Consider the following 19589-nt stretch of genomic DNA (forward strand, 5'->3'; position numbering starts at 1 on the left):
ATGAGGTCTGAGTTGTCTATAAGTAAACACTGAATGGGGGAGGGGGTGTACAAGGATTGTGCCTCCTAGAAGCTTCCTTAGTAAGTACCACTTGTTGCCTTGCATAGCCCTTGACCCAGAGAAGTGCACACTTTATCTCTGACTGCTGGTCCAGTCATCTACTCCAGGGTACGTCCTGGTCCGAGACACCACCTGTTTGCTGAGCTAGATGGCCTCCTCACTCTTTACCCTGCCTCCACTCTGCCTTCTATTACATTCTCCATCTGACCAACCCTGTGGCATCCCTAAAATGTTAACACCGGAGTCCTCTCTGCTTAACCCCATCAAAGGTGGCCCCATCACTATTGGAATAAAATCTAAATTTCCTCACTGTGACCTACAATCTCTGGTGTGAGGTGGGTACTGCCTCCCTCCCTCCCCACGATCTGGCACACTGGCCTTTTCTTCTTCTGTCACGCCCCAGACTTCCATCCAGTGAAAACCTGGTTGCCCCACATCTCATGACCATCATCTTTCAGCTCTCAACACAAATGTCACCTCCTCCAAGAGGACTTTCCTGATCCTCTTGATCAAAAGAGGTCACTCACTATTCCCTTACCCTATTAGAAATGATCATATTTGTCTACTATGTGCCCCCATCCCGTTAGAGTATAAGCTCCACAAGGACACAGGCCTCATCCAGGTTTTTCACTCAATGCCTAGACTGTGGCCTGGCACATAGATACACGCTCAGCAAAATATTTGTTGAATGAATGACTACACATTTTTTTTTAAGATTTTATTTTCTTTCTTTTTTTTAAGTAATCTCTGCCCCCAACATGGGGTTCAAACTCACAACCCCAAGATCAAGAGATGCATGCTCTACCAACTGAGCCAGCTAGGTGCCCCAATGACCATACATTTATCAGATTAGGGCAGTAGTGATGAAAAAGAGTGCTGGAGCATGGAATGAGGGACTGGGCCCCTCCATCTCTTCAGGCCATTCTGACCACACACAGTTAGAGACAGGCAAATAGGAATGGAATGGGGGAAAACAGGCTCTTGGGCCAATATTAATGGTACTCCACTGTGACTCTGATCTGATAAACACACTGTTCCATGTAAGTCCCCAACCACTACCCCACCTTTTCCTCCTCATCCCTCTTACTGGCCAACCCTTCTTTTCAACCCCAAAACTCTGTCCTTAGATCTCTCTTCTTCAGCAACACTCCCCTGACCAGCCTGTCCCCAATCTCTCAGTCTTAAGACTTTAAATCCCATCTTTATCCCGAAGTAGGACTTCAGACCTATAGCTCAAGTCCAGAACTTTCTCCTAAGCTTCAGACTCTTAGCCTCCCCACTTGGATCTCTCATAGTCATCTCACCCCATAAATACACCCCACCACAGTCTTCCCTGGCTCCATTTTTGACAACTCCATCCTTGAAATTTGCTCAGGCCACAGTCCCTCCTTTCTCTCAAACTCCACCTTCAATCCATCTGTAAATCCTGCCTAGCCTTCAAAATGTATAGTGAATCCAACCATTTCTCATCACCACACCATCATTGCTACTCTGGTCCAGTCCACTGTCCTCTTCTCCCCTTTCCTGCCTTCCAGTGTATTCTCAAGGTAGCTGCCACAACTGCTCTAGATAAAATACAGATCAAATCTTCTCTCTCCTCTGCACACGACCCTCTGATTTCCACTGCTCTCATTCAGAAAAGAAACCAGAGTCCAGCACAATCTGCCTCCTCTCGTTTCTTTGACCTAATTCTCCACCTCTCTCACCCTTGTTCTGCCTTAGCCTTGATGGCCTCCTTTTAAAGTTTCTCCTCCTCCAGTAATACATCCACATGGCTCATTCCCTTACCTCCGTCAAGGCTTTGCTCACCCCAGTGAGTCTGCTTCTTACCATCCTGCTTCAAATTTCAGTATTCCTCAAACACATACTCTTTCTTTCCTTGCTTTTCTTCCATGGCATTTATCACCTGTTCACATAGTAGGAAATTTGCTTATTCAGTTTTTTGTCTGTGTCACTCCATGTGAGGTGCCAGCTTGCTGATCACCAAAGATGTCTGTTTGCTGCTGAGAACCACATTTCCTAGCCATGTTCTTGAAGCTGGCTGGGCTGCGGCCTTGTGACTAGTTCTTGCAGATGGACTCAGAGCAAAAGTAGGACTGTGGAAATCTGCTTGATCAAAAATACATGCACCATGGGGGCACCTGACTCAGTCAGTTAAATGTCCGACTTTTGGTTTTGGCTCAGCTCATGATCTCAGGGTCATTGGACTGAGCACCACATCGGGCTCCATGCTGAGTGTGGAGCGTGCTTAAGATTCTCTCTCTCTCTCTCTCTCTCTCTCTCTCTCCCTCACCTGCTCTTGCTCACTTGCACTTTCGCTCACTCCATTTAAAAAACAAAGCAACAATGAAAAAAAAAAAACATACATCAGACACTAAGCTGAGCAGACAATAGACCTTTATAACAGTAATCCACTGACAACTTTGGGATTTGCTGTAGCAAATCTAGCATCCTAATGACTACACCTTGGTTACTACAGCCCACTAGCATGCGCATTCAGTGAAGGCAAGGATTTACATCTGTTTTGTTCATTTATTGTCTATCCTTACTGCCCACAACAGAACCTAGCTTACAGTAAATACTTAATAACTACTTGTTGAGTGAAGGACTGAATTCCCTTTTCCACAACCAATCATGAGTATGTGAATGGTTTCCAAAGAAAGGATAATGGGAAAGACATTTCAGTTTGTTTTTGCTAAAGAAGCAGAAACTGGGTTCTGAAAGAATCACTGGCTAGAAGGCTTTGGTAAAACTACAGAGTTCCATTTAATTTTGTCGTTCCCTGTTTTCATTTTTTTCTTCCCCTTTTCTTCCTCCCACTTTTCTACCCCTTCTATCTCTATTCCACCCAAGTTCTCCTTCATTCTCCCCTTCTTTCCCTTTCATTTTTTTTCATGAATTTTCTTCTTCTTTTTTCCCCACTTAATCTAACAAGAATTTACTGCCTATTCTGAAACCTTAAAAGTCCTAGAAGAGAGCATAACTAGTAATGTCTTTGACGTTGGCCATGGCAACATTTTTCTAGATGTCTCCTGAGGCAAGTGAAATAAAAGCAAAAATAAACTGTTGAGACTACATCAAACTAAAAAGCGTCTGCACAGCAAAGTAAACAATCAGCAAAACTAAAAGACAATCTACTGAACAAGAGAAAATATTTGCAAATGACATATCAGATAAAGAGATAGTACCCAAAATTTATACATAAACAGATACAACTTAATACCAAAAAAACGCAAATAATCCAATTTAAAAATGGGCCAAAGTGGGATGCCTTGATGGCTCGGTCAGTTAAACATCCAATTCTTGATTTTGACTCAGGTCATGGTCCAGGGGTCCTGAGATGAAGCCTCAAGTGTTCCACACTTTGCAGGAAGTCTGCTTAAGATTCTTTCCCTCTCCCTCTGCCCCTCCTCCTGCTCTCTCACTCTCTCTCTCAAATAAAATAAATCTTTTTTAAAAGTGGGCAAATGATATGAAGTGACATTTCTCCAACAAAGACATATGGGTGCCCAAGAAACACAGGAAAAGATGCTCAACATCTTTCATCAGGAAAATGCAAATCAAAACCTTAGTAAGATATTGCCTTGTATCTGTGAGTGACTAAAATTAAAAAAAAAGAAGAAACAACAAGTGTTGGGGAGGATGTGAAGAAAAAGAAACCATCGTTCACTGTTGGTAGAAATGCAAACTAGTGTAGCCACTGCAGAAAACAGTATCAATGTTCCTCAAAAAATTAAAAATAAAACTACCCTATGATCCAGTAATTGCATTGCTAGGTATTTACCCAAAAATCACAAAAACACTACTTCAAAGGGATATATTTATTGCAGCATTATTTACAATAGCCAAATTACAGTATCAGCCCAAGTGTCATTGATAGATAATTGAATAAAGAAGAGATGTTATATATAAGCTGTGGAAGATTATCAGCCATTAAAGAAATGAAATCTTTAAAAAAAATTTTTAAATAAAAAGAAATTATAAAAAAAAGGGCAGCCCCGGTGGCGCAGCGGTTTGGCACTGCCTGCAGCCAGGGGTGTGATCCTGGAGACCCAGGATAGAGTCCCACATCGGGCTCCCTGCGTGGAGCCTTCTCTCTCTGCCTCTCTCTCTCTGTGTCTATGAATAAATAAATAAAATATTTTAAAAATAAATAATTAGGGGATCCCTGGGTGGCGCAGCGGTTTGGCGCCTGCCTTTGGCCCAGGGCGCGGTCCTGGAGATCTGGGATCGAGTCCCACGTCGGGCTCCCGGTGCATGGAGCCTGCTTCTCCCTCTGCCTGTGTCTCTGCCTCTCTCTCTCTCTCTCTCTCTCTCACTGTGTGCCTATCATAAATAAATAAAAGTTTAAAAAAAAAATTTTTTTAAAAATAAATAATTAAAAATTAAAAAGAAAATAAAAATGAAATCTTGCCATTTGCAACAACATGGATAGAGCTAGAGAGTATAATGCTAAGCAAAATAAGTCAGAGAAAGAGACTGTGTTTCACTTGTATATGGGGTTTAAGAAACAAAACAAACAAGCAAAGTAAAAAGACAAATCAAGAAACAGACTCTTAACTATAGAGAACATACTGATGGTTACCAGAGGGTAGGTGGGTGGGAGGATGTGGGAAATGGGTGATGTGGATTAAAAATAGGCTTACCGTGATGAGCACTGAGAAATGTATAGAATTGTTGAATCACTATATTGTACACCTGAAAATGATATAACGTGGTATGTTAATTATACTGGAATTAAAATTTAATTTAAAAAAAAAGTAATGAACTTATATTGATTTGAACCAGTGAGTGCTCAGGTAGGATGTTTAAGTCCCTTAAAATATAGATGTGGGAGGGGTACTGGGTGGCTCAGTCTCTTAAGCATCCAACTCTACATTTCAGCTTAGGTCCTGATCTCAGGGTTGTGAGATCAAGCCCTGAGTTGGGCTCCACACTCAGCACAGTGTCTGCTTGTGACTCGCCCTCTCCCTCTAACCCCCACTCCTCCTCTAAAATAAATAAACTTTTGTAAAAAAAAAAAAAAAAAAAAAAAAAGAGAGAGAGAGAGAGAGAGAGAATGTGGGAGGTAACATTGAGAAAAAAAGTAAATAGTAAATCCAGGGTGCCTGGGTGGCTCAGTGAGTTGAGCAGCTAACTTGATTTCAGCTCAGGTCATGATCTCAGGGTACTGGGTTTGAGCCCTATGTCAGACCCTGCACTCAGCAGAGAGTCTGCTTAAGGATTCTCTCCCTCTCCCCTCCCCCACCCTTGCAACTCATGCTTTCTCTCTTTAAAATAAATATATAAATCTTTTTTTAAGTAGTAAATTATTGGTATCTTACCCTCTTGCTTCTGCCTTCCCATTGAGGACCACCCAAACAAACCAGACAATATATTCTTCAAAACATCTGCTTGAACATACGCAAAAGGTTAACAACAGTGAAAAACAACCAGGTACACAGAACAGAAAGGTAAATCTGAAATGTGGGGCTACCCTATAGCCCTTTGCTTCTGACAACAGCTCTTGGAGTCCAGAGTAAGTATCACCTTAAACCCATTAGGATAACTGTTATCAAAAGGCGGGGGTGGGGGGGGGGGGGATGGCTGACTGAGTACTTCAGTCAGTTAAGCGTCCATAATCCCAGGATCCTGGGACTAAGTCCTGCATCTGGCTCCTTAGCAGGGAGCCTGTTTCTCCCTCTACCTACCACTCCCTCTGCTTGTGCGCCTGCACTCTCTCTTTCAAAAAAAAAAAAAATAAATTTTTAAAAAATAATTTAAGAAGAAAGAAAAAGGGCAGCCCCGGTGGCTTAGCAGTTTAGCTCAACCTTCAGCCCAGAGTGTGATCCTGGAGTCCCGGGATCGAGTCCCATGTCGGGCTCCCTGCATGGAGCCTGCTTCTCCCTCTGCCTGTGTCTCTGCCTCTCTCTGTATGTCTCTCATGAATAAATAAATAAAATCTTAAAAAAAAAAAAAAGAAAAGAAAGAAAGAGGGATGCCTGGGTGGCTCAGCAGTTGGGCATCTGCCTTTGGCTTAGGGGGTGATCCTAGAGTCATGGAATCAAGTCCCACATCGGGCTCCCTGCATGGAGCCTGCTTCTCCCTCTGCCTCTGTCTCTGCCTCTCTCTCTCACACACTTTCTCTCTCTCTCTCTCTCTCTCTCTCTCTCTCTGGTCTCTCTGTCTCTCATGAATAAGTAAATAAAATATTTTTAAAAAGAAAGAAAGAAGCCATGTGCTTTGCTAGTGGGAATATAAATTTGTGCAGCCACTATGGAAAACACTATGGCAGTTCCTGAAAAGATTAAACAGAATTACCATATGACCCAGCAATTCCACTATGAGGTACTTACCCAAAGAAGTGAAAGCAAGGACTTAAACAGGTTTTTTTGTTGTGATTGTTTCTTTGTAAATAGGCTCCACACAGAGTGTGGAGCCCAATGCAGGGCTTGAATTCATGACCCTGAGATCAAGACCTGGGTGTTTGTTTGTTTGTTTTTTAAAGATTTTATTTATTTACTCATGAGAGACACACAGAGAGAGAGAGGCAGAGACACAGGCAGAGGGAGAAGCAGGCTCCATGCAGGGAGCCTGACAGGGGACTCGATTCTGGGTCTCCAGGACCACGCCCTGGGCTGAAGGCGACGCTAAACCACTGAGCCACCAGGGCTGCCCCAAGACCTGGATGTTTAACCATCTGAGCCACCCAGGCGCCCCTCAAACAGGTATCTGTACACCTATGTTTACATGGGCATTATTCACAAGACCAAAAACATAGAAGCCACCCAAGTATCTGCCAACATATGAATGGATTAAAAAAATGACCTATGCATGCAATGGAATACTATCCAGCCTCACTAAGTAAAGCTACAACATGGATGGACCTTGTGGACATTATGCTAAGTGAAATAAACCAATACCATAAAAGCAAATTATGTATGATTCTATTTGTATAATATACCTAAATTAATCAAATTCAAAAGTGGGGAATTCCAAGGGGCTAGTGGGAGGAGAGATTAGGGAATTATTGTTAAACAGATATAGTTTTCAATTTGGTGAGAAAGAATTCTGGAGAAATTTCACAAACAGTGTGAATACACAACACTCCTGAACTGTACACTTTAAAAATGATTAAATTGGTAAATTTTACATGTTTTTTACCACAATAAAAAGAAATAAAAATACATTTCTCATAGTTAAGATGGCAAATTCTATGTTATGTTATTTTACCACAAGTTTTTAAATAAAAACAAATTTTAAAAAGACACTCTATGCAAAAACTAACCAAAAGAAAATAGGCTTTAAAAAAAAAAAAAAGAAAGAAAGAAAGTAGGCTTTATGGCATAAAGCTTTACTAGAAATGTTTATGAGGGACAACTCATAATGATAATATGCTTAATTCACCAAGAAGATATAACAATTCTAAATTTGTGTGAATCTAATACACATATCATCAAAATATAGAGCAAAAGCAGGAGCGCCTGGGTGGCTCAGTCCTTTAAGTGTCTGCTTTCAGCTCAGGCCATAATCCCCAAGATCAGGCCCCACATGAAGCCCCCTGCTCAAAGGGAAGTCTGCTTCTCCATCTCCCGCTCACCCTCCCCCACCCAGCTTGGGCTCTCCATCACTCGCTCTGCCTCAAATAAATAAATAAAATATTTCTTTTTTTTTTTAAATAAAATATTTCTAAAAAGAAAAAGAAAAAGCATGGACAGGATTGCAAGAAACTAGAGACAAAACTACAATTCTAGCAGAAGATAATGTGTATAAGCAACTATTAGAACAGATGAAAAGTAGTAAGCAATCGATTTGGACAACTGAATAAGCAAACTTTACCTAATAGATATATATAGAATACTATACTCATAACTGCAGGTCACAAATTCTTTTTAAGTGAACATGGAATGTTTATGAAAATGCCAGGCAATATAGCAAGTCTCAACAAATTTCAAATGGTCTAAATTATACAGAGTACATTCTCAGACAATGATGCAATTAAGCTAGAAAATGAGAAGAAAAAAGGTAAGTAAAAAAAAAAAAAAAAAAAAAACAACCCTACATATTTGAAAACTATTCCTAATTAACTCATGAATTTAAAAAAATAAATCACACTGGGAATTAGAAAATAAACTGAAAGTTTTTAAAAATACTAAATCCTGGGGATTCCCTGGGTGGCTCAGCGGTTTAGCGCCTGCCTTTGGCCCAGGGTGTGATCCTGGAGTGCCAGGATCGAGTCCCACGTCAGGCTCCCAGCATGGAGCCTGCTTCTCCCTCCTCCCGTGTCTCTGCCTCTCTCTCTCTCTCTCTCTCTATGTCTATCATAAAATAAATAAATATATCTTTAAAAAAAAAAAAACTAAATCCTCACATTAAGATGTAGTAAGAGCCATGCTAACGTGTAGTTTTTTGGTTTTTTTTTTTAATGCATGTAATAGAAAATAAGACAAGAATAAGCAGTATTCTTCATGAAAAGTTAGAAAAAGAACAGCTAATTAAGCACAATAAAAGTGCAAATAAATGGAAATATAGTCAAAAGTTAATTCTTTAGAAAGACTAATAAAATTAATAAACCCTTGGTGAAACCAATTTCAAAGAGCACAAATAATGCCAAAAAATTTAAAAGGGAACATTTCTACAGATTTTTCAATCATTAAAAAGATAATGAGACAGACAATACTATGAGCAGCTTTAGGCCAATAAGTCTAAAAATGTGATTAAAAGAGACAAATTTTTTTTTTTTTAATTTTTATTTATTTATGATAGTCACAGAGAGAGAAAGAGAGGCAGAGACACAGGCAGAGAGAGAAGCAGGCTCCATGCACCGGGAGCCCGACGTGGGAATCGATCCTGGGTCTCCAGGATCGTGCCCTAGGCCAAAGGCAGGCGCCAAACCGCTGCGCCACCCAAGGGACATCCCTAAAAGAGACAAATTACTTTAAAATACAGTTTGCCAAATTGGCACAATAAGAAACATAACAGTTAAGTAGTCTCTACTGCTTAAAATTACATCTATAGGGGTACCTGGGTGGCTCATTGGTTGAGTGTCTGCCTTTGGCTCAGGTCATGATCCCAGGGTCCTAGGATCAAGTCCCACATCGGGCTCCCTGTATGGAGCATGCTTCTCCCTTTGCTCATATATCTTCCTCTCTTTGTGTGTCTCTCATGAATAAATAAATAAAATATTTAAAAACATAAAAAATAAAATAAAATTACATCTATAATTTAAGATCTTTAGGAACACCCAGCTGGCTCAGTCAGTAAAGGATGCAACTCTTGATCTGGGGATTGTGAGTTTGAGCTCCACGTTGGGTATAGAAATTACTTTAAAAAAAATTTTTTTTAATCTTAAAAATAAAAATGGCACCAATCTTAGACAAACTCCTTCAGAGAATAGGAAAAGAAAATAATCCTTGGGATCCCTGGGTGGCGCAGCGGTTTGGCGCCTGCCTTTGGCCCAGGGCGCGATCCTGGAGACCCGGGATCGAATCCCACGTCGGGCTCCCGGTGCATGGAGCCTGCTTCTCCCTCTGCGTATGTCTCTGCCTCTCTCTCTCTCTCTCTCTGTGTGTGACTATCATAAATAAATAAAAATTTAAAAAAAAAAAAAGAGAGAAAAAAAAAAAAAAAGAAAAGAAAATAATCCTTAACTCATTCTGAGGCCCACATAACCTTGATACCAAAAACTAAAAAAAAAAAAGAAAGAAAGAAAAAGAAAAGAAAATAGGCTAATCTCAGTCATAAACTTAGATTGCAAAACTTCAGAACAAACAACCAGCCAAGTGAATACAGCAGTATACGAAGATAAAACCTCACTGCCAACATGGGCTTATGGTAGGAATGTTAGCTTGGCTTAACATGTCAAAAATCGTTCAGTGTACTTAACCGTATTAATGGACAAAAAGGGAAGAATCATATGATCACGTTAAAAGATGTAGGAAAGTGTTGAATACATTCGACACCACTTACGATTTTTTTTAAATATGTGTACTAGCAAAGTGGAAATAGAAAAGAGTTTTCTCAACTTGATCTAAGGTTGTACAAAACCTCCAACAAAGTGTAGGTGTACGAAAACCTACAAGCATTATACCAAGTAGTGAAATATTGAAAGTTCTCCCGTTGGATTAGAAGAGAAACAAGGATGCCTGTTTGACCACTTCTTTTTTTTTTTTTCTTTTAAAGTAAGCTCTAGGGACGCCTGGGTGGCTCAGCAGTTGAGTGTCTGCCTAGGGCCCAGGGCATGATCCTGGAGTCCCTGGATCGAGTCCCACATTGGGCTCCCTGTATGGAGCCTGCTTCTCTCTCTGCCTGTGCCTCTGCCTCTGTGTCTCTGTGTCTCTCATGAATGAAAGAATGAATGAATGAATGAATGAATAAATAAATAAATAATCTTTTAAAAAATAATAATAAAGTAATCTGTACACCCAACATGGAGCTTGAACTCACAACCCTGAGATCAAGAGTCATCTGCTCCCCTGACTGAGCCAACCAGGCACCCCTGCTTTGACCACTTCTGCCCAGCATCATAATGAAGGGCCAAACCAGTGCAGTGATTAGTACAAGAAAAAAGTAAAACATGTAAGTCTGAAAAGGAAGAGCTATCCTTGTTCACAAGATGACCTGATTATGTATATAGAAAAACCCACAGGTACATAATCAGAATTAATAAGTGAGTTTAGGAAGCTTGCTAATATCAATATTAAAATGTATTTCTGAAAATAAATAAAATAAAATGTATTTCTGCATAATAGTATATACTACTTAAAGCAATAATCGGATAAATTATAAAAAGCTTAAAAAGATACCACTGGGGGGAGGGGGCCTGGGTGGGTCAGTCAGTGAGGCCTTTGGCTCAGGTCATGATGCCAAGATCCTGGGATTGAGTCCCATGTCAGACTCCCTGCTCAGCAGGGACCCTGCTTCTCCCTCTCCCTCTGCCCCTTCCTACCTCTGCTCCTTCTCACACATGCTCTCTCGCTCTCGCTCTCTCTCAAATAAATAAACAAAATCTTAAAAAAAAAAAAAAAAAAAGGGATCCCTGGGTGGTGCAGCAGTTTAGCGCCTGCCTTTAGCCCAGGGCGCGATCCTGGAGACCCGGGATCGAATCCCACATCGGGCTCCCGGTGCATGGGGCCTGCTTCTCCCTCTGCCTGTGTCTCTGCCTCTCTCTCTCTCTCTCTCTCTCTGTGACTATCATAAATTTAAAAAAAAAGAAAGAAAAAAGAAAAAGATACCACAGTGTCAAATTACTATGTCACGGAGTACATAGTAATAAGTCTAATATACCAGACTTCTATGTAAAACTAAACATTATTGAAAGAAAGGCAAATCTAAAGACAACTGCGTGACAGACATGGAAATGTCACCTAGATGCCCTCAAGAAGGGACTTTCTGCTCAGCCATGCAGTGATCCACACACAGCCTCCAGCTTCCAGCTCCTTCAGGATCTGTCTCAGGTGCAGAGCTGCCTTGCCTCAAGGCACATGGCTCCCAGGGCAGCACACATCCAGTAACTGAATGGGACAGGAACATAAAAGTGCCATTAAGACCTCGTACAGGACATTCCAAAGCCCTTGAGACTGAAGGCAACATTCTGCCACATTATTGACTGAAGCTTTGTTGGGCTGGCATCACTGTTTTGACTCCTTCCTTTGCCTAGATCTTGCTGCCTCCCCTTCCTCCCCCAAGTACCTATCCCTATAAACATCCTGCACCCCACACTCTGCCTCTGACTCTGCCTCTGCTTCAGAAGACTCTAACCCATGACAGCTGACACCAGGAGTTTGAGAGAGCAGACAAAGAGATGGATTTGGAACAGGCTGCCAAGGAGGGCCCCATCTCTGTTGAGTTGGTGTTAAGTAGGTGGGTCTTAAGACAGCCCCTGGCACAAGCCTTAATATTGGTACCTGAGAAGTACAGGTCAAAGGGAAAGCACTAGCAAAAGTGGTATATCAGACACTTGAGACTTCTACAGAGAAAAGAGATTTGGAGGCCCATTGGTAAGCATCATGAATGTTCTACAAGAAGATGACGCACAGCAGAATGTAATAAGCAATAGTAAGCCAGGCGTGAAAACCAGCCCCCTTGGTTGCATATAATGAAGCTCTCATCGCCTGCCATGCGAGGCAGAAAAAGCTAAGGACCAAGCCAAAGGACATTAAGCACTCAACAAAGGCAAAGTCTTTTGTGTCTGGACTCTAGATGAGATACAAACATGTGACAATGGCTCTGAAGATTTTGACTCTCTAGACTCGTGTGAACCTTCTGGTGCTGCAGAAGTGGCTCGTCATCTCCAAACCTCCCTGCAAGAGCTAGCACTCCATGCTGGAACACCATGCAGAAGCCTCTCCCTGTGAGGGAGTATAGGCTCCTCTGAGAAGCCCCCTCCTCAGCCACTTTGCCTATAACCAGCATAACACCACATATGCCAGCCAGGGATATGCTAAGGGACCATACACCACAAAAGGGTGGCAACCTTGCCGGTAGGCAGTGACAGCAGCCAGAGACTTGCATTCTATGAGTGCTTGATCAAAGGGGCCAGAACAGGGGCACCTGAGAGGCTCAATTGGTTGTGTCTGCCTTTGGCTTGGATTGTGATTTCCAGGTCCTGGAATCAAGTTCCCCATCAGGCTTCCTTCTCACCGGGAAATCTTATTCTCTCTGTCTCTCTCCCTCTGCCCCTCCCACTGCTCATTCTTGTTCTCTGTCTCTCTTTCTCTCTCATAAATAAATTTAAAAGTTACGCCTGGATGGCTCAGCGGTTGGGCAGCTGCCTTCAGCTCGGGTCATGATCCTGGAATCGGGGATTGAGTCCCACATCAGGCTCTTGTGAGGAGCCTGCTTCTCCCTCTGCCTATGTCTCTGCCTCTCTCTCTGTGTGTCTCTCATGAATAAATAAATCTTTAAAAATAAATAAAAAAATAAATTTAAAAGGAGGAGGAGAAGATAAAATTGGGTAAAGAGGAGTCTTGTTTTTTTTTTTTTAAGGATTTTTATTTAGTTATGAGAGACAGAGACATAGGCAGAGGGAGAAGCAGGCTCCATGGGGGTAGCCCGATGTGGGACTTGATCCCAGGTCTCCAGGATCATGCCCTGGGCTGAAGGCAGGTGCCAATCCGCTGGGCCACCGGGGCTGCCCAAGAGGAGTCTTGTTGACTTGAGAGTGCTCTGCGGAGATACAGGACTTAATGTTCGGGTAAGGATCCAGTATTGCCGTGATAGAAGGTGAAGTGAGTTGAAAGGTATTAGGAACACTGAATTGCAAGACTCACTAGATGTTTGTTGTGTCTCACAGAAAGGCTCAAAGGACATAGTATTTACCAGGCCATAAGGAATGTGTCAGTTAGGAGGTCACCACCTCCACCAAGAAGTTCAATAGGGCAGGTAGTTAAAGAACTAAGAGACTGATTTTTTTCATTTTATTTCATTTTAATTCTCATTTCAAAAGTGACAAGTAGGGCAGCCCCTGTGGCGCAGTGGTTTAGCGCCGCCTGCAGCCCGGGGCGTGATCCTGGAGACCCTGGATCGAGTCCCACATCAGGCTCTCTGTATGATGCCTGCTTCTCCTTCTGCCTGTGTCTCTGCCTCTCTCTCTCTCTGTCTCTATGAATAAATAAAAAATATTTAAAAAAAAAAAAAAAGTGACAAGTAGGGATCCCTGGGTGGCGCAGCGGTTTAGCGCCTGCCTTTGGCCCAGGGCGCGATCCTGGGGATCCAGGATCGAATCCCACGTCGGGCTTCCGGTGCATGGAGCCTGCTTCTCCCTCTGCCTGTGTCTCTGCCTCTCTCTCTCTCTCTGTGTGACTATCATAAATAAATAAAAGTTAAAAAAAAAAGTGACAAGTAGCTACTATATTGGACAATTCAGAACCAGGAGATAGTCCCCAAAACTCTCTTTACAACCCAAGGATTAGAAGGACTTCTTTTTTTTTTTTAATAATTTTTTTAAGATTTTATTTATTCATTCATGAGAGACATAGAGAGAGAGGCAGAGACACAGGCAGAGGGAGAAGCAGGCTCCACGCAGGGAGCCGGACGTGGGACTCGATTCCAGGTCCCCAGGATCACACCCCGGGCTGAAGGCAGCACCAAACCGCTGAGCCACCGGGGCTGCCCAAGAAGGACTTCTTTAATAGCACACACACACAAAAATACTAACCAAAAGGAAAACACTAAATTTAATTACAGTAAAATTAAGAATGTACAAGGGCACCTGGATGGCTCAGTGGTTCAGTGTCTGCCTTTGGCTCAAGGTGTGATCCCAGGGTCTTGGGATTGAGTCCCACATCAGGCTCGCCTCAGGGAGAATGCTTCTCCCTCTGCCTATATGTCTGCCTCTCTCTGTGTGTCTCTCATGAATAAATAAAATCTTAAATTAAAAAAAAAGGCATACACAAGAATGTTCATAGCAGCATAACTTATAATAGCCAAACGTTGGATAAAACCTGTTGACTGACTCAGTCAGTGGAGCATGTGACTCTTCATCTTAGGGTTGTAAGTTCAAGCCCCACAGTGAGTTTAGAGATTATTTAAAAATAAAATATTTAAGAGTACCTGGGTGGCTCAGTTGGTTAATCACCTGCCTACAGCTCAAGTAATGATCCTGGGGTTCTGAGATTGGGTCCCACCATGGCGTCCTTTCTCCCTCTCCTTCTGCTACTCCCCCTGCTTGGGCTTTCTTGCGCTCTATCTGTCAAATAAATAAATTAAATATTTAAGATAAAAATAAAAAATAAAATCTTAAAAAATATTGGTTGGGGCACCTATGGGGCTCAATCAGTTAAGTGGGGGTCATGAGATCAAGCCTTGTGTCAGGCTCTGCATTCAGCCAGGAGTCTGCTTGAGATTCTCTCCCTGCCCCTTCCCCTCCCCCTGCTGTGTGCTCTCCCTCTCTCTAAAAAAATAAATAAATATTTAAAATAAATAAATAAAAATTTTAAAATGGTTAATCTTATGTGAATTTTATCCCAATTTAAAAATAAATAAAAATGTAAAACTTTAACAAACAAGCAAAAGATTATTTTTCCTTTGGAATAAAGGCAAATATTTGTTTCTTTTCTATAATTTAAATTCAGTTAATTCACCTATAATGTATTGTTGGTTTCAGAGGTAGAAGTCATGATTCAAAAGTCTTATATAGTACCCAGTGCTCATTGTATCACCTGCCCTCCTTAATGCCCATCACCCAGTTACCCAGTCTCCCCACTCCCCTCAGTTTGTTTCCTATGATTAAGTCTCTTATGGTTTGTCTCCCTCTCTGATTTCATCTTGTTTTATTTTTTCCTTTCCTCCCCTATGATCCTCTGTTTTGATTCTTAAATTCCACATATGAGTGAGATCAGATGATACCTGTCTTTCTCTGATTGACTTATTTCACTTAGCATAATACCATCTAGTTCCATCCACGTCATTTAAAATGGCAAGATTTCATTTTGTGATGCTGAGTAATATTCCATTGCATAGGTATATACCACATCTTCTTTATCCATTCAACTGTTGACAGACATCTGGGCTCTTACCATTGTTTGGCTATTATGGACATTGCTGTTATAAACATTGGAGTGTAGGTGCCCCTTCAGATTCAGGATACATTTGTATCCTTGGAGTAAATACCCAGTAGTGCAATTACTGGATTGTAGTGCAATTGCTGGTCTCTGCATCCTCGCCAAGATCTGTTGTTTCCTGACTTGTTAATTTTTGCCATTCTGACTGGTATAAGGTGGTATCTCATTGTGGTTTTGATTTGTATTTCCTGGATGTCAAGTGACGTGAAACATTTTTTCATGAGTACATTCTTTTCTAAAAGGAAATAAATAGACTTTTAAAGTTTCTGGAAACCCTGCTGTCTCAGTCAGAAGAGCATGCAACTCTTGGTCTCAGGGTCATGAGTTTGAGCCCCACATTGGGTGTAGAAATTACTGAAAAAAAAAAAAAAAAACACCTTGGGATGCCTGGGTGGCTCAGTTGGTTAAGTGTCTGCTTGGGTCACATACATGACATACTAGGATTGAACCCCATGTCAGACTTCCAACTCAGGAGGGAATCTGCTTCTCCCTCTCCCTCTGCCCCTCCCCACCACGTACTTGCTCTCTCTCAGTCTGTCTCTCAAATAAATAAATAAAATCTTAAAAATAAAATAGGGGCATCTGGGTGGCTCAGCGTTTGAGCATCTGCCTTTGGCTCAGGGCATGATCCCTGGGTCTGGGGATCGAGTCCCACATCAGGCTCCCTGCAGGGAGCATGCTTTTTCTGCCTATGTCTCTGCGTCTCTCTCTGTGTCTCTCATGAATGAATAAATAAAATCTCTTTAAAAATAAAAATAAAATAGGGCAGCCAGGGCAGCCCGAGTGGCTCAGCGGTTTAGCGCCCCCTTCAGCCAGGGCATGATCCTGGAGACCCGGGATTGAGTCGGGCTCCCTGCATGGAGCCTGCTTCTCCCTCTGCCTGTATCTTTGCCTCTGTGTGTGTGTGTGTCTCATGAGTAAATAAATAAAATCCCTTTTTAAAAAAATCTTAAAAAAAAATAAAAAATAAAAAATCTTTAAATAAATAAATAAAAATAATAAAATAAAATTTTGAAAAAATAATTTTAAAAAATTTTCTGGCACCCCTAAACCAATCAAGTTGCTTTTTTTAGGATTATACAAGGTGATTTTTTTAACTGTACAATGAGGACTTAATATATGTATATATTAGGGCACCTGGGTGGCTCAGTGGTCTAGTGTCTGCCTTGGGCTCAAGGTGTGATCCCATGGTCCTGGAGTTGAGTCCTACATCAGTCTCCCTGCAGAGAATCTGCTTCTCCCTCTGCCTATGTGTCTGCCTTTCTGTGTGTGTCTCTCATGAATAAATAAATAAAATCTAAATAATAACATATGTATCTATTGTGAAATGAATGTCATAATCAAGTCAATTAATACATCCATCACCTTACATAGTTACCTTTTTTTGGAAGGATGGTGGTGATGAGAACGCTTAAGATCTGCTCTATTAGCAAATTTCAAGTGTACTCTCTAGTCTCACTAACTATAGCCACTACACCATACATCAGATCCCCAGAGCTTCATCATCTTATGAAACTTATAAAAATGTATGCCCTCTGACAAATATCTCCCCGTTGCCCCCACCCCGCCTGCCATCTCCAGCAACTACCATTCTACTCTGGCCCTATGACTTTCTTAGATTCCACGTAGAAAGTGAGATCATGCAGTATCTATGCAGTATCTATGCAGTGTCTATGTCTGGCTTTTTTCACTTACCATAATGTTCTCCGGGCTCACCCTTGTTGCTTTTGCTTTTCAGTCTTAGATCTACCACCTTTTCTGCTCTGTGCCGGATGCTTCCAGCGTGTCTGTGTGTGAATATGCAGGGCACCTCTGTGGGGCTGCCTTTGCCTCCCTTCCCCCTGACCTTTTGCAGGCTCTCCCGTGGTGAGCGCCGCTTTGCTGAGTCTGCATTTCTGCAGGCGGTCCTCAAACTGATCACGACAGGAAGCCAGGCTTCCTGGGGTCCTGAATCAGCAGAGCAGGAAGGAAATAAAGGCCACAGAACTGTCAAAGAGGAAGAAGACAACTTGAAGGCAAAAATCCATACCTCTAAGGATAGGTCAGAGAAGAATAAAGCATGGTACGCCTGGAGTCCCATCGTCTGCACAGAGAGGCACAGACTCCAGAGCAAGGTTCCAGCAGAGCCCTTTCCTATGATCCAATGACCCGGGCAAGCCCTTTGTCTCCCTGTGCGGCAGCTTCCCCATCTGTAAAATGGGGATGATGAAAAAGCCTTTCCCACTGATTGTCCTGAGGATTATAGGCATCTCAAACCATAGCTCTGATAAGAGTAAGTCTATAAGGTTACCTCTTACTACTTTCAAATGTTTCATTTCCAGGACACCTGGGTGGCTTAGTGGTTGAACACCTGCCTCTGACTCAGGTTGTGATCCTGGGGTCCTGGGATTGAGTCCTGCTTCTCCCTCTGCCTCTCTCTCTGTGTCTCTCATGAATAAATAAATAAAATCTTTAAAAAAAAAAAAAAAAAAGTCGGGATCCCGGGGTGGCTCAACAGTTTAGCGCCTGTCTTCAGCCCGGGGTGTGATCCTGGAGCCCTGGGATTGAGTCCCACATCGGGCTCCCTGCATGGAGCCTGCTTCTCCCTCTGCCTGTGTCTCTGCCTTTCTCTTTCTCTCTCTCTCTCTCTCTGTGTCTCTCATGAATAAATAAATAAAATATTTAAAAAAAAGTTTCATTTTCAAAGTAGGAAATTTGAAAATATCCGTTTATTTTCTTCCTGCCTTTCATCTCTCCCATTCCAGTTAATAATTAATATCAAATGAGCAAACAAACGAAACAAACCAGAAAAACCCTGCTGGCCTATTTTTGGCATTTTCGAGGGAACCAAGATTTCTTCCGAGGGAAAAGGGCACCCAAATAGAGTGAGGTCTGAGGAAATGTTCATCTTTGATCCTATTGCAACTGGAATGGAGGGTCACAAGCCCAAACCGCATATTCTAATAGTTGAATGTTCAGAGTGGAGTCTTTCCTTCAGCAGGTACAGCAAGAAATGTACAGTTCAGGGATGAATCCTTACCTGGCAAGCCTTGTCTTTAGAAGTGTTAGGAGGTACTGGGAAAAGTGAAGACTCAGAGATGGATGGCTTAGGTCTTGAAAGGCCGTGAGATCTTGGACTGATTACTCATTTCTCTGGATCTTCCTGCACATCAAATTGGGGTGTTGGAGGGGCGCCTGCCTGGCTCAGTCAGTGGAGCATTTGACTCTTAATCTTGAGGTTGTAAGTTGGAGCCCCACACATGGTGTGGATTTTATTTAAAATTAAAAAAAAATTTTTTTTCTTAAGATTTTATTTATTTATTCATAAGAGACAGAGAGAGAGGCAGAGACACAGGCAAAGGGAGAAGCAGGCTCCATGCAGGGATCACACCCTGGGCCAAAGGCAGATGCTCAACCACTGAGCCACCCAGGTGTCCCTTTTTTTTTCAAATTAAGGTGTTGGACTAATTGATCTTTAAAGTCCCTTCAGTTCAATGAATAAGGATTCCACACTTTCGATACTGCTACCAAAAGATAAAAGTAGTCATGAAGGTTTGGGCTAAGAACCAACCGGAAAAAAAAAAAAAAAAAAAAAAACCTAAGGTCCTTTTTAAATTTTTTTTTAATTTTTTTAAGGTCCTTTTTTAAAGAAAAAACAAAACACAGTGTGTTTTAATTATAAGTCCAATTTCACTTTAAGGGAAAAAACAACCCTTAGGCTTTTTCTGTTCTATTTAATTTTAATCTTTCTCTTAGCAAGGTAACTCTTCAGTAGGAAGGTTCAAGGTTCCTCACACTTTTTATCTACAGGCCAGTTATATGCAGAAGAATCCCTGGAAACTGATTTCACATCTTTACATAAAGTCGCTGCAAAGAAAGCAAGCTCCCTGTGCAAATGTCTTGAGTCAATTTCTTCTGCGATTTCTGATGCTTTAGGGTTAATCCAGTATGAGGAGAGTGACAAAGTGCAGGGATTTTTCTTTTTTTTTTATGGATTCCACATTCATA

The 19589-nt window shown here is 41.8% G+C and overlaps 1 long non-coding RNA gene across 1 annotated transcript; it reads right to left on the minus strand.

The window, feature by feature from the left end:
• Nucleotides 1-4378: 4378 nt before the first annotated feature.
• Nucleotides 4379-17545, minus strand: LOC118355760 (uncharacterized). Its single transcript, XR_004818827.2, has 3 exons — nt 17298-17545; nt 11406-11552; nt 4379-4758 (listed from the first exon to the last, which is right to left on the minus strand). It is a non-coding gene; the product is annotated as an uncharacterized LOC118355760 (long non-coding RNA).
• Nucleotides 17546-19589: the final 2044 nt, after the last annotated feature.

This window comes from Canis lupus, chromosome 9, assembly GCF_003254725.2.
Source record: "Canis lupus dingo isolate Sandy chromosome 9, ASM325472v2, whole genome shotgun sequence".
NCBI lineage: Eukaryota > Metazoa > Chordata > Mammalia > Carnivora > Canidae > Canis > Canis lupus.